Source organism: Sinohyriopsis cumingii, chromosome 17, assembly GCF_028554795.1.
Source record: "Sinohyriopsis cumingii isolate HCF-2022 chromosome 17, ASM2855479v2, whole genome shotgun sequence".
Lineage (NCBI taxonomy): Eukaryota > Metazoa > Mollusca > Bivalvia > Unionida > Unionidae > Sinohyriopsis > Sinohyriopsis cumingii.
In genome coordinates, this window is record NC_142977.1 from 86,290,023 (window position 1) to 86,307,116 (window position 17,094).

The following is a 17,094-nucleotide window of genomic DNA, read 5'->3' on the forward strand; positions in this document are numbered from 1 at the left end:
GGTTGCATTATGTAAAAAAAAGTGAGGCGAAATAATAAAATAAAATCTCATTTTACTTGTAAGTACCTTTTTGATGTTGTTGATAGATATACCCCAGTAAAATCTCGTAATTAAATATGCCAAGGAATTGCACGTGAAATTTTCAGCGGCCATGAAATAATGAGATCGCATAACACTAACGGAAATGATGAAGCTTACAAATAAAATTTGAAACTATGCTGCAAACTACAATGTTCCATTACCATGGAAATTATTATAAATGATCCACAAGCTTATTTTGAAACTTGTGATTGAGTTTGGAACTAGAAAAGGTAAGGAAAAGGCAAATAATATTAAATCACTTCAATCGAACGGTATTATTTTGAAAATCCTAATGATATGGCAAATATTTGTAATGATTTTTTTTTTATATACTAATATGCCTCCTCCTCCAAAGAAACCTGATGCGGAATGCTTTATCAGCATCTTTTCATAATTTCTGTCTTGAAAAGCTGCAAGTGAGCAACCTTTGTGATCCACATCTACATCTATTCATAATTTACATCAATGGTTGAGCTTTAACTTTAGAACAAATTAATGAGACAACTTATTCAGATGAATCTCAAAGTGAACTTGAATATAACCTCCAAACTGAACTAGACATAACTTCAGTCATGATTTACTGGAAATGGATAATGTAGGCAAAACCATATATTTACTTGTTATTACTAAGCAGAATCAATCAAGATTACTTTATAACCATAAGAATCTTTTATACCATAATACCAGCTTACAATAATAATAAAATAAAAAGCAGACAATAGCTAACAATAGAATGAATAGATCGATCACAACCTTAAACATGAGGACTGGGGGGGGGGGGGCCGAGTGGCCGAGTGGTCTAAAGCGCTCTTCGTTACGGATCACTGCCATCTCACCTTTGTCTGCAGCGGTTCGAGTCTAAGATTCAGCCAATGTGGGTATGTGAGAAAGCTTGCCAGTAGCTTCTCGTGGGTCGATGGTTCTTTCCGGGGTTTTCTCGGGTTCTTCCTCCACCATTAATACTGGCCGCCATGTATAGCCTATCGTGTGCTGCAAAATGGCGTTAAACCCCACAACAACAACAACGAGGACTGTGAATGGCAGTGTATGCCCACCCTCACTTGTCCTCGGGAGATTACTGACCAATGACTCTCAGTGAACTCTACTTTTGGTCCAGATATGTAGTCGTGTATTAAACTGAATGTGCAGAAAGCACTATTTTCTTATTACCCTGATTGGAAGATATCCATAAAAGGTTTAGTCAAGGACCTTACTCTGCAACAAAAGGTTATTCTGCAGTTTTTTGTTCAGCCACAAAGACCCTATGGCCTTTTCACCCCCAAATCAATGGGACTATTCCATACTATACATGCAAATAGTTTCCCAGGGTACATGCTCTAGAACTAGAATTATTATTCATGAACCATATTAGTGACCTTGACATTTGACCTTCTGGCCCTTGAATCAATAGGTTTCTTCCTTACCCCAAAAGCAAACAATCCATAATTTGTGCAATTGTAGATGGTGTACAAAATGTGTTATGGTTCACAATAATTGGAATCAGACAGCCAGTATTTTTGAGGCAATAGAATGACTGAAAGCTGATTGTAAACACCAATATATATCAATGTATACCCTGAGTGGCCGAGTGGTATAAAGTACTCACCATTATGGATCACTGCCATCTCACCTCTGTCTGTGTGGGTTCGAGTCTCAGGTTTGACCAATATGGGTACACGAGAAAGCTTGCCAGTAGCTTTTTGTGGGTCGGTAGTTCTGTCTGGGGTTTTCTCAGGTTCTTCCTCCACCATTTAATTTATACTGGCCACCTTGTATAGCCTATCATGAGCTGAAAATGGCATTAAACCCTACAATGACAACAATACACCAATGCTTGTTTCTTGGAAAAGCAAAACTGATGTATAAATGATAAGGCTAATATGAACAAGAGTATCAAAATTATCTTTTAAATCCGCTAGTACAGGACAATACTTGAACTCCTACTTTTAGGTCCATTGTGTCAAATACACACTAATTACAGGTGCCCTTTTATGGAATAATACTGCAAAAAATATTAAGCAGGATCAAACTACATGTACATTATACTTTCATGAATGGACAATTGCCTGGATGAACTATATGACAGTTAAATATTCCAATGTTCTCCAGCAAGGGAATGCAAGGCAGTGAATAACAAGTTGTAGGGTTTTACTGCATGCAAAGCAGTGAATAACAAGTTGTAGGGTTTTACTGCATGCAAGGCAGAAAATATTGAATTACAGGTCTTAATGGCATAAAAGACAGCGAATACTGAATTATAAGTTTTAATATGTTTTTACTGCATGAAAAGCTGTAATAGAGTTGTAGGTTTTACTCCATACAAGGCAGTGAATATTGAGTTGTAGGTTTTTACTCCATACAAGGCAGTGAATATTGAGTTGTAGGTTTTTACTCCATACAAGGCAGTGAATATTGAGTTGTAGGTTTTTATTGCACATAAAGCCATGAATAGAGATCTACAAGTTTTCATTTTCAGTGCAAGTCCATAGCAAACTTGGATATTTCACCTATCACTATGCTGTGGCAGATTTCATTAACCAGCATATTTGGTGTCACATGCTCATTTATCACTATACTGAGGTAGATTTTTGTGCAACTATATTCTGTGTCACCTGCTTACCTGTCATTATATTTATATTTAAATTTCCATGCCAGTATACCATGTCACATGCTTGCCTATCACTATACTACAGTATAATTTTATGTCAACATATTCTCTGTTACATGCTTACCTATCACTGTAATGAAGCAGATTTCTGTTCCAACATATTCTGTGCCACATACTTTTCATTGTACAGTAAAGTACATTGTTTTATTATCAATCCATGTGTATTAACACAAGTGACAGCTGTATTATCAATCCAAGTGTATTAACACAAGTGACAGTTTTATAATCAGTCCAAGTGTATTAACACAAGTGACAGTTTTATAATCATTCCAAGTGTATTAACACAAGTGACAGTTTTATAATCAGTCCAAGTGTATTAACACAAGTGACAGTTTTATAATCAGTCCAAGTGTATTAACACAAGTGACAGTTTTATAATCAGTCCAAGTGTATTAACACAAGGACAATTTTATTATCAGTCCAAGCGTATTAACACAAGTGACAGTTTTATTATCAGTTCAAATGTATTAACACAAGTGACAGTTTTATTATCAGTCCAAGTGTATTAACACAAGTGACAGTTTTATAATCAGTCCAAGTGTATTAACACAAGTGACAGTTTTATAATCAGTCCAAGTTTATTAACACAAGGACAATTTTATTATCAGTCCAAGTGTATTAACACAAGTGACAGTTTTATTATCAGTTCAAGCATATTAACACAAGTGACAGTTTTATTATCAGTTCACATGTATTAACACAAGTGAAAGCATGTGTGCAAGTGTGTGTGTGTGTGTGTATGCATGTATGTGTGCATTTGTGTGTGTATGTGAATATGTATAGTCTATCCATGAACATTACATTCTTAAAAATACTATACATAACAGAGGACTTCAAGGTAAAATAGTTATTTCTGAGTTGACCACTTGAAGTAAACATTATGATTATTATTATTATGATTGTGATTATTATTATTATTATTACAATAAAATGAGCAGGGTGGCACAATGCGATAATAATATTTGTTGTCACCTACTATTTTATATACTAAAGGGGATTATAAATATATTTAATTGGCATCACAAGTAATATTAAAACATATATTAATTAAATCTAAATGAAAAATGGCTAACATGGGTTCCTTTCATAATTTCATGTTGTTCCACCCTCTGTTTGCACAAGTTTTCCCTCAATTCACCTTTGAAATTGAAGACACTTGTGATACAAATTTAAGCTGATTTAACCATACAGGGTGAACTCCCCTTCAAATGTTACCTTACACTTGGTTTTCCCCACTCCATTTATTCTTTTCTCTATAAAAGAATCATGAATCATAATGCATAATACATAGCTAAAGGCCCAGTTTATTTTAGTTGCATAATATTGAAAAATGTGTATCCCTACTGGGATGAAAATTCCCTGACTCCAAAATTAAAATAAGAATAAAATTATACAAATTAATTTTATTAAAAATGAAAAACTTGATTATTACAATTGGATCCAATGATTACATGCTATGATACCTTATTCATATGAGGAACAGTGACAAATATAGTACAAGAAAATAGAGATATTTATAAAGAATTTATGAATCTATGTAACTTAGAAATATTATATTACATCACTGACTATCCTAATTTCATGTGACCATTACTAGAGGTATTTATATATGAAAAGTTACAGGATAAATGATGATGATTCAAACTTTATCCACTGTTCTTTTATAACTGCTGCCATTTTAGCCTCTATATATTGAATTACTTACCTCTGCACGAAACACAATTTGAGCAGTTTTTTATAATTGTCTTTTGATCTAAAGTAGCTCTCTAATATTGATAGAGCAATTACTGAAATATATTTTTTATCAACTCTTCTAAATTACATCCAAAAATGAATTTTGAGAGAAATGTTTGATCTTACCCATTTTTATTTAATATGAATCATGTAGGCTAGGAATTGATTTTATTATGTCTAGAAATGTTATACCAATAAACTGCTAGTTAGCAAGTAATGTAGTTAAGACAAGACATGAAGTCCATCGATTCATTTGTGTAATTAAGTTGTGAATTCTTTTCAACTGAGATCCATATGCCTGCTGACTAACACATAGTCCAGTGAGTGATTTATAGTCCAGAGTGGGGCATATTAAGAGATCTATGTTATGTCTTAGTCCCATTAGGAATGTGACTAGCCCCTAGGGAAAGACAATAATCTTATTGCAATAGGATCCTGTGTATCAGCTGTCAGGCTGTGAACTGACCCATATTCACCCAACTGAAGTAGATTCTACCATCCAAGGTGTAGAGAGGTGCATTTCTGATGTGAAATCATGGATGACATGTAACAAGCTACAGACGAATAATGATAAAACTGAGACCATTCTGATCACAGCACAAAGGCTTTCTCATTCACATCCTTTACCTCAAACAAAAAATATCAGCAACACCAACATTTAATTCACACAATCAGTATGAAACCTAGGTGTTACTCTGGACAGTACTCTCACATTGCACCAACTTGTCATGAACATATATGCAAGGCTGCATATCTTGAGCTGAGACCAACGTTCCCTCTAAGCTGTGTGCGCATAGCTGTTTAGATATCCCCACACAGTTGAATTGTTCTCCACGTGGCAGATCAAAATTATCAAATATTCAATCCAACATTAATGATAAAATTATCGTAATGCTTGCACAGTGCAGCGTGCATAGTGTGCACATCTACCATTCACTTAGAGGGAACGTTGGCTGAGACGCATCAGCTCAGTTCGCAAATATCTTTCAGTTGATGCCACTAAAACACCTTTGTGTTCATTAGTACTTTCAAGACTGGACTATTGTAACTCAATTCTGTATGGTTCATCTCAATATCTGCTCCAGAAACTTCAAAAAGTTCAAAGCACAGCTGCTTGGATCATACTTAGAGTACCATGATCAGAGCACACTTCCCCGCTGCTCTGTACCCTACACTGGCTATCCATTCGATCCAGAATCAAACATAAAATTTGTTCTCTGTGCTATGTGTCACTGTTGGACTCTAGTCCAACATACCTATCTGACCTCACCCATGTGTACACACCAGCAAGATACTTCTACTCCTCTTCTGACAGTCGTATACTCATTATTCCCACTATGAAAACAAAGTCATATGGACAGCGTTCTTTTGCATACCAGGGCCCAGCAACATGGAATGAATTGCCCACTGAACTTAGACAAAAAGACACAGTGATCACATTCAAGAGGGCTCTCAAAACTCACTTATTTCGACTGCAAGAACAAACTTAAAGACCTAATAATGTTTCCTACCTTAAATATCCTCAGCATGTTTTTTAATGTTTTCTAATTTCATGGTGTTTGTTTTTGTAATCATATCATTATATGTTTTTTATCGTATAGGTATTATCTAATGTTGTAAAACACTTAGAGCTTCTAAAGATTAGGCACTATACAAAGTTCTCATTATTATTATTATTATTATTATTATTATTATTATTATATTAGTCCCAGTTTCTGTTGAGTTAGGATAAGATGATCTCTGATATAGCAAGAGTGGGGATTATTGTTTGATCCCCAAAGGGATAAAACTGACAAATATACATAGGTTGCATTTTATTTATTTAAAGGGGAAAATAGCTCCATATCTGTATCACACAGTGGGAATAGAGATCAGACAACAAAATTATGGTCATTGACAAGACCAAGGCTGGAGAGATAAAGAGAAGGGGAATAGAAATATGGTGACAATGACCTGTCACCAACGTTTCTTTGAAAAAGACCAGAAGCAAACCAGCTTATACAGACATGCTGAGCAAATGCGTTTGATCATTCACTCAATTTCACGATTAATTTGATTTATCATTATAACAAAATGACTAATTGCATTTCTTATAAATTCTGCAATTTTATTTCTAAGAGAAAGTGTATCATTCAAGTGTCAGCCTCAATTTCATAATGTTTATGTAATTATTTAAATTATATTTTATATATGGGGGCTAATGTTGTTCTATTCAAAATCTCTGCTCAGATCAATTAATTTCATATTTTATTTTATTATTTACATGATCCAGACAATAACACCATGGTCGATCATCTAGATAATGATAACCAAACAATGGCCATATAACAAGTGATGAGACCAACATATTCTTTACCCAAAGTACAAGCCATCCACACAGTTTGATAACTAGAGATTGTGGACAATATGACATATTTTGTAGATATGAAATTGATATGAGATGGATGGATGGAATGGTGGAGGGAAAGACATCATCATAATATATTATGACAGATATCTAAAACAATTTTCATAGATTTCCTTTCCCTCAGAAAATTATTTCTGGTTTCTTACTTCAGTACAAAATTTAACTTCTTTGTATCATTTGAATTAATTCTTTGTATCATTTGAATTATTTTTTTGTATCATTTGAATTAATTCTTTGTATCATTTGAATAAATTATTCAATAAAAACTGTACATATACGTACTGTTTGTTAATGGTTGCATACAGGTTTACTATTTTTCTTAACTATCTTGCACTTTAGTCAAATAAGCAGAATGTTATCTGAAATATCAAAACTCCAAAGTGAAATGTGTTATTTGATTTTCCAAAAACAAATGAGCAAATACTTAAAATGTTATAAAGGTTATGGAAATATAAACAAATCCAGTGCAAAAATCAAACAATGGTAAAGAATGCATATTGGTGGAAACAATGGCTGAAGTTAATAGGTGGTGTCTAAGATATGTATTACAAAATTTTAAAAGGAACCTAAAGAAACTTCTATGTTAAAATTCTATCACTGTGTCAAAACAAAACCAACAATTTGGATATCTGTAATGGTTTCCAACTCTAACTTGGAACTTGCCCAAAACATACATTTTAATCTTACAAGAGCATGTGTCATTCAGAAAATTAAACAATGAAGGGAACTTTTTTTTCTTATACCAGTACAAGTGTGATACAGTTTGCTCATGTGAGAAAGTTATATTGGATTTTCCTATTCCACAGAACTGCACTCACCGACACTGTATATGACAGTGTCATGCGTGAGACATCAGAAATGTCAGTAATATTTCTTGCTATATAAAAGACAAATGTTACCAGTCTCAGTCCGAATATTCATGAATATAACTTTGACCTTACAATTAAAAGGGCAAGTCAGTGACAATATAACAAATTAAATCACACATGCCATGAATGTGACATTGACCCTACAATTAAAAGGCAAGTCAGTGACAATATAACAAATTAAATCACACATGCCATGAATGTGACTTTGACCCTACAATTAAAAAGGCAAGTCAGTGACAATATAACAAATTAAATCACACATGCCAGTGCTAATGTAGACACAGGAATCAAAATTATCTGGCATGAAATTTGTTTCCAAGAAGAAAATTTCTGGAATCCAAATACATAAAGTTGGTTATAAATTTATATGCAATATAAATCAAATGCTTATTCATTTATTTCAAAGAAACAAGCTTATGTTATTTGAGAGAACTGAATTTCTGGAACCATATACAGCTTCTTGATTCTCTCACAATTCACCCTGAAAACAATCTGTAGATTTCTACGAAAATGCCAAGCTTTACATTTCCAACCTGCACATATTCCTTATCTACTTCAAACCTGAAGAAATTCAACTGGAGTTGCTACTTTATCAACGAAGCATCATGATTATGAAATGTAAATATACCAGTAAGTTATCCAGCATACATTCTTTGGAAATGATTCATCAACAGATTTTGCAATAATGAATATAAAGTAATTAAGTAAGAGTAATATTGAAAATTGAAGAGACAATTATGAAATGATGTAGGACAGAGAGTTTAACTTTATACTTATTTCCAACAACTCTTCGTTTGAATAAAACTTCTGCTGAAAATATTTGTGTTAAAACACACTTTATTCTCAGTGATATGTGATTTACTGACATTTTGATCTGAATGAATAATTTGCATAAACCATGGATATATGCACCAATTTATACTTCTGATTGAAACAGACTCTGATTTTATCTGCAGCATTTTTGATACAACAGAAGAACAAGATTGAACCATTGCTTCAAGCACAAGTATTAATTAAATACCTTGTACATGTACTTATGTACTAAGTATATCCCCAGTACTGACACTCACACCACCAGTTTTCAGATATGACCACTAATTAAATACCTTTTACATGTACTTATGTACTAAGTATATTCCCAGTACTGACACTCACACCACCAGTTTTCAGATACATCACTAAGGGAACACAATGTCAATTAAGTCTTGTACATGAATACTTGTGGCACATAAATAATAAAACAAATGCAGAATTGGACAGGTCCATCCAACTTTATCAAAGCCACAACTTTAAGCTGTTAGAACTTGTTGACAATCCCATTGTATCCTACTGGGACAAAAAAATGTTTAAACAATCAAAGCCACTGATAATCAGAATCATCCCTCCAATATTTCTCATGCAGAATCTGGCTTGTATCTGACCACTCTTAACACTACAGTGGTTGTCAGAATTTACTTGTAGCAAATTTAAACATTATGGATTGTGACTTAAGTAAAAGATGGTGTATAAATGAGACTCTTAGCTTGGTGTTTCAGTTGTGCTCATACCAGTGGTATTGTTTTAACCAGTCAAGCAAACAGCACAGACCCTGACCTGCAGTCACATACTGATGTACCATTCAAACCATGAGCACAAACCCTGACCTGTGGTCACATAATGCTGTACCAGTTAAATTATTCATGCAACAAAACTTTGGAGTCAGCATATTTTTGTTTTTCTGGTGCATATTATTTTGGGAATTTATAGTGTGTGTGTGTGTGTGATTTATATTTTAACACAGCTTTAACAATTTTGTCATATCGCTACAATGTCTTCAGTGTGGCAGTTTATAGTGATGTCTAACACTGGGACATCATGTCCCACCCAATTATCCTGACACCAGGCCAACTAGTCCTAACACTAACCACTTAATACTGAGTGCCTAGCATTAGGCAGCTGCTACTACCATTTTTATCAGACTGATATGACTCAGCCAGAGTTTGAACCTGTGACCTCCAGGGGTCTGAGGCAGGCACTACAACCACATAGGCCACTGGAGCAGTACGGTGTTAATAGAGGTTAATGCACAAAATTAAATACATATAAATATACTAACATTAACAGAGGCTTGTTGTTGTAGGGTTTAACGCCATTTTTCAGTACACGATATGCTATACATGGCCGCCAGTATTAATGGCGGAGGAAGAACCCGGAAAAGCCCAGAAAGAACCACCGACCCTCGAGAAGCTACAATTAACAAAGGCAAATTCCTGAATTTGTACCCATGAAGAAACATTTATTTTGTTCTACAAAACTACAAAAATAAATGAGAACAAAGTATATATACTCATTTATAAGATGAGACCAACTGCAAACTGCACAGACCCAGATCTGCCAGTACATTGATGCACTGGCAAATCTGGGGTGGAGCAGTTAGTTACGATTAGTTCTTAGAACAAACAACATCAACCCTGATCTGTAGGCACATGATGCTACAACAGATGAGGATCTTTGTTGTTTGCAGTTTGACTTGACTTATAAGTGAGTATATATTATATTCAATATATTATTGTTATAAGACAAAGAGCATTCCAAAACTACATTGATTTACCTTGGTGAAGATGCAAAACTATGTTCTCAAAATGTATTAAAACATGTGTTTGAAAACCATGATATACACCTCTCAATAAATGGCATGCATACAAATTCAAACTGTTGTACATTTCAAGTCATTATCTTGTGCATAACAATTAAAACTTTTGAGGTCTTAACCACTGAACTGAATATTAATGCATCTCCCATTTCTTTCAAGATACTACAGGCTTCTCACATGTAGAAATCATGACATTTTGTAATTCTTGCTAAACGTTTTAAGACGTTATCCACCATGAAGCACAAACAAATGGTTTTAAATTATTTTCTGATGATCTAATTTTATTAAAGATAAAAGATTTTACACTAATTTTGCACACAGCATCTAACAGCATACAGTGAGCCAGTCTATCAATTATATTTACAATATGCACTGTAAATGCAACCAGTGTAGAGCCAGATTTCAGTTGCACAATGATTTAGCAGTAATTAAGGGTCCATGCTATTTATTTTATGTTACTGAAAGCAAACAACGTAAACCTTGACCTGTGGTCAAATAATGATGCATGAGCAGGTAATTAAAGATCCAGGACTTTCATGTTATTGAAAGCAAACAGGACAGACCCATATCTGATGTCACATAATGATGTACTAACAGGTAACGAAGGGTCTATGATTTTTTTAATTCTGTTTTATTTCATCACTTACCTTGATCTGTGGTGCACTAAGTGTCAACAAATATGGGTGTATAATGTTTGCAATTTAGTGTGCATTCATAGTACAAAAGTATTCTGCCATGTATTTAGCTTTTAAGCCAAGCCATTTTGCCATGGAGGGGGTGGGAGTGGAGCCATTTTGCTATGGAGGGGTGGAGAAAACTTGCAGGAAGAATTAAGGAGGGTTACTAAATAAACTTGTTCTGAGAAACAAAATACTCAAACCATGTAATATATCCATTGCAATGTAATGCAGACATCAAAGCCACATCATCCTAATACCATCATCCTAATATACAATCAAACATCAATAGACCCTGCTTTATCTCCAGTGGAATGACAGCAATGCATCTTGCTGAAAAGAAAGTTTAGCATAATCATTCTCCAGACAATATTAGGATGTTGCCAACATTTGGAAGTCCAGGTTCTGAACAAGTAACCTCATTTTGCAAAAGGTAAGCAACGGTCAATATGACGGACTAGCATTTGAGAATTGGGTCAGCAGGTTCTAGTAGTCAGCAAAGTGCTGATGTCATCAGACTGGTCATCAATTTATCATGAACCAGGAAGATTCATGTGGTGCAATGTCAATTACTGCAGGCCTTTTGAGCATAATGGAAATTGATCAAAGGTATGGTTCTGAAGTAAATGATCTTTCACATTGTTTCTATATTATTCTGTGAGTAGCTTGCACACCTTTACTGTATTATTCTACAAGGCTAGCTTTCACACCTTGACCATATTATTCTACGTTACCAGCTTTCACACCTTGTCCATATTATACTATGTTACCAGCTTTCACACCATTACTGTATTATTCTACGTTACCAGCTTTCACACCTTGACCATATTATTCTGTTACCAGCTTTCACACCTTTACTGTATTTTTCTATGTTTCCAGCTTTCACACCTTGACCATATTATTCTGTTACCAGCTTTCACACCTTTACTGTATTTTTCTATGTTACCAGCTTTCACACCTTGACTATATTGTTATATGTTAATAGCTTTCACACCGTGCCATATCAGCTTTCACACCTTGAACATATTATTTTGTTACAAGCTTTCACAGCTTTGCTGTATTATTATATGTTACCAGCTTTCACACCCTGGCCATATTATTCTATGTTACCAGCTTTCACACCTTGACCATATTATTCGATGTTACCAGCTTTCAGACCTTTACTCTATTATTCTATGTTACCAGCTTTCACACCTTGACCATATTATTCTATGTTACCAGCTTTCACACCCTGACCATATTATTCTATGTTACCAGCTTTCACACCTTGACCATATTATTCTATGTGATTGCCTTTCACACCTTTACTGTATTATATAATGTAGCTAGCTTTCACACCTGTACTGTATTATACTATGTCAGTAGCTTTCATGCCTTTCATGTATTATACAATTTGATGGCTTTCACACCTTTAACTGTATTATTCTATGTGACTGGCTTTTACACCTTTACTGTATTATACTATGTAGCTAGCTTTCACACCTGTACTGTATTATACTATGTCAGTAGCTTTCATGCCTTTCATGTATTATTCAATTTGATGGCTTTCACACCTTTAACTGTATTATTCTATGTGACAGGGTTTCACACCTTTAACTGTATTATTCTATGTGACTGGGTTTCACACCTTTACTGGATTATTCTTGTGACTGGGTTTCACACCATTACTGTATTATTCTGTGTAACTAGTTTTCTTATTTTATTGTATTATTCTATGTCAGTAGCTTTCACACCTTTACTGTATTATTCTGTGTAACTAGTTTTCTCACTGTACTGTATTATTCTATGTAACTAGTTTTCTCACTGTACTGTATTATTCTGTGTAACTAGTTTTCTCAATGTACTGTATTATTCTATGTAACTAGTTTTCTCACTGTACTGTATTATTCTATGTAACTAGTTTTCTCACTGTATTATTCTGTGTAACTAGTTTTCTCACTGTACTGTATTATTCTATGTCAGTAGCTTTCATACCTTTACTGTATTATTCTGTCAGTAGCTTTCATACCTTTATGGGGCCCCAAGTGGCTGAGTGGTCTAAAGCACTATCCGTTATGGATCACTGCCATCTCACCTATGTCTGCGTGGGTTTGAGTCTCGGATTCAGCCAATGTGGGTATGTGAGAAAGCTTGCCAGTAGCTTCTCGTGGGTTGGTGGTTCTTTCCAAGGGTTTTCCCAGGTTCTTGCTCCACCATTAATACTGGCTGCCATGTATAGCCTATCGTGTTCTGAAAAATGGCATTAAACCCTACAACAACAACAAAAAAACCCATACCTTTATTGTATTATTCTATGTCAGTGTCTTTCATACCTTTGCTGTATTATTCTGTGTAACTAGTTTTCTCACTGTACTGTATTATTCTATGTCAGTGTCTTTCATATCTTTACTGTATTATTCTTCAGTAGCTTTCATACCTTTACAGTAGTATGCTTACATTTCCAACCAGATAATTTTCCTTATCTATTAATGTAGTGGTGAAAAATTTTGTAGAGATAATTTCACATTACATTCTGATGAGGTCATATGCATAATAAGTAAACATCAAGTCTGAATATGGGCCAGACTCACAATAAATTGCTGAATGCTAGGGATGGGATCAGTTCATTTTGGGGCATGAATTGAGTTTTAATGGTCCAACATGTATGTCAGTGTAAGGTCATACAGTGGAAAATGACAGAATTGAGACTAAACAGCATAAAATTTGGGAAATCTTAGTCCATTTGAAACAGGTGTCATAAAATAGTATTTTCTATAATAGTTATTAATAAAGGTGGAATAGAGAGGATCATTCTAACTTTGATGGGAGTGCTAGCATGTTTTGGCAGTGAGAAAGAGAGAGAGTAATCCTGATTGGCAAAACTAAATGAGGGTGTGTGTGTTCCCAAATGGAATTCAAGGTTTTAAGTAAATCTTCCTTGCAAAATTAGACAGTCTAAGCTTTTGAGGCAAGCCAGAATTTAGTTCTAGGAAATAACAAGTATTTCTTCTTAGATTGTCCAAGGGACATGTGTGAAAAAGCTGAGGACATGATAGCAAGAGATTCAGCTGCATAGTAAGAGAGAGTCTCAATAAAGCACAATGTTAGTCTCATGTGCATGTGACATGTTCACTGATGTGCATTTGTATGCATTTGTTGAATTTACTCATTTTAAATTCATGTTTCACTTTTCCATGAGTTTGGAAGCCAAAGGTTTGCATGCCTTTGTCTAAATGTTATATGACTCATGTATTATATAAATGAGTTCTGATTTAGTGCTTTTGTATTTAATAAAAATCATATATTGTATGGATTTCATGCATTACTCTGATACCAACTTTGAGAACTAATTTATGCATCTAATACATATCCTGTATGCTAACAATTTATTTCACTGTCTATATCAATGGATCACTAATTAGCAAAGTAACTTAGGACAAGGAGTGGAGCCCATCAGTTCATTTGCGTAATTAAGTTGTGAATTCTTTTCAACCAAGAATCGATGGTATTAGCATTTGTGTTGACTGACATAATAAGCTAGCAATTTACAGCCCACAGTGGTGTGTGATGGTTTATCTAAGGGGGCTAGTTATGTCCTGGTTCCAGGTAAGAAGTTGAGCAGCCACTACAAATGACATAAATTAATGTTAATATGGCTGTGAATGTGTTTTAGGATGTGAAATGACCATAGCTTACTTCTGCTGAATTTCAAAAGAAAATATATGATGTAAAATGATTGGGTATATTGTTTGATCCCAGGAGAAGAATAAACCTTACACATATTTAGGTTGGGTATTATATTTGTATTTGAAGTGAAAAATAGCTCCATCCCTGTACTGCACAGTGATAAAGAGCACAGTCTACAGCCAAGATGGCTGATAACCTGAAGACAATAGAAAGAGAGAGAGAGAGAAGTTAAAGAAATGTTGCAACACTGACCTGTTCCCAATAGTGATTTGGAAAAGACCGGAAGCAACCAGATGATGCTGATATGCTAGAAATTTGGGTTTGATCAGTCACTCGATTATATAATGAAACTTGTTTCGTCAATATAATAGAATAGCTAACTGAATTTCACCTAAAGTTTGTAACTCTATTTCTCAAAGAAAGTGAATCATTCGAATGTCATGTTCAATTACATTTTGTTTATATAATTGATTAAATTGTTACATTTTACATATGGGAGCTCATATTTTTCTATTTTATATCTCTGCTCAGATCTCTGTTATTTCACCCCTTGATTTCATATTTTATTTATTGTTTACTCAACTGGAGCAATAACACTTTGGTCAATTATCTCCTAGATAACAATAACCAAAGCACCATAAGGGGTGGGGGATACAAATCCACCTCAGACAACTAGAAACCTGAAGAAGTTCAGTTTGGAAATGAATACTTTACAGACTCTGCAATACTAATTTTAAGAATGAAGAAAGTGCTTTTTCTATACTACTTTGCAATAGTTTATTTTTATGTCACCACTACTATAAAAGAACATGGACACATATCCTGTTTCTAAGTTATTACATCCATTGATCTGCCCACTTGGCCAACCAGTTAATCCATTATTCCACCCAAACATGGATTCAGCTCATGTAAAACAATGAAATTAACATCAAAACATCATGATTTTGTATCTGACATAATGACAGAACTATCTTTTACTCAAAATCAATGACTCTAACCCTTGACTGCCAGTACTCATTAGAAAAGGAATAATCATTAATAAGTGACTAATAAACCCTCTGTGGCATACTCAGAGTGATTTGTTAGAAGTCCTCTGGGGCCAATAATAGTCCCTTCTCACAATCAAATGGAGTTTAAAATCATGCAGGATTACACATTTTTTTCTGTCAATTTAATGCTGAAAATGTTGTTGCTAATCAGTCAGATTTTCGTCCAAAATGACAGTCTGAATTAAGATGCAACACCACACCCCCTTCAGATCAGTCATCCACTCTTTCAGTGTTATAGTTACCATATATCCTCATGCATAAATCAATTCAATTACAAACAACATTGGCACTGGTTTTGCCAGATCAGGGTCTATGTGGTCTGATGATGAGCATTAGAACTGAAATGCTTATTGTGTTGAGTTAAAATACATGAATGAATTATGACCAGTCAAATGGCCTTGTCACTGAAATGTTTATTGTGTTGAGTTAAAATACATGAATGAATTGATGACCAGTCAAATGGCCTTGTCACTAAAATGCTTATTGTGTGTTGAGTTAAAATACATGAATGAATTGATGACCAGTCAAATGGCCTTGTCACTAAAATGCTTATTGTGTTGAGTTAAAATACGTCAATGATTTGATGACCAGTCAAATGACTAATGTCACTAAAATGCTTGTTGTTTAGGAGTTATAATCTGTTGTTTTCACATGATGTAACAAAGCGCATGTACTTCCATATCTGCCCTTTTTATTCCCTTGCCACGCAATCCAGCACCTAACAACATTGTTCTTCCCACATGTTTATGAATGCACATCTCATTTTGAGCACAAGAATATCCTAATACATCACATTCTCTTGTGCATGTCAACAACATGAGATTGAATGAATGACTTTTCCCCTTTTTTCACATTCTCTTGTGCATGTCAACAACATGAGATTGAATGAATGACTTTCCCCCTTTTTCACATTCTCTTGTGCATGTCAACAACATGAGATTGAATGAATGACTTTTCCCCTTTTTTCACATTCTCTTGTGCATGTCAACAACATGAGATTGAATGAATAACTTTTCCCCTTTTTTCTTTAAGTACAACATTGAAATTTCAAACATCTTTGTTATTCTTTCATGAACAAATAGGTCCATCAACAAAATGACGCATGAACCAATGGATACACAAACAAGTAGAAATCAATCATTTGGTCTTCATTCAAACTAAAAAGCTGCCTATTAATATATAATGTCATATTCCTAAAAGCATTTGAAGAAAACTTGGTTTTGGCATTCAGCACAAAGTCATGTTCCATTAGGTACATCTTTCATTTTCATACATTGAAGATGAAACTTCTTTGAAAGGTTCTCACTTTCA

General features: G+C 34.3%; 1 protein-coding gene and 1 long non-coding RNA gene across 2 annotated transcripts in view; one reads left to right on the forward strand and one right to left on the reverse strand.

The window, feature by feature from the left end:
• LOC149779368 (uncharacterized) overlaps positions 1-17,094 on the reverse strand; it is a 238,271-nt gene that overhangs the window by 172,854 nt on the left and 48,323 nt on the right. The window lies entirely within an intron of this gene.
• Positions 11,209-17,094, forward strand: part of LOC149779369 (uncharacterized) — a 28,071-nt gene continuing 22,185 nt past the window's right edge. The window contains exon 1 of the long non-coding RNA XR_016415636.1: positions 11,209-11,501. This is a non-coding gene — a long non-coding RNA (uncharacterized LOC149779369). The remainder of the gene's footprint in view (positions 11,502-17,094) is intronic.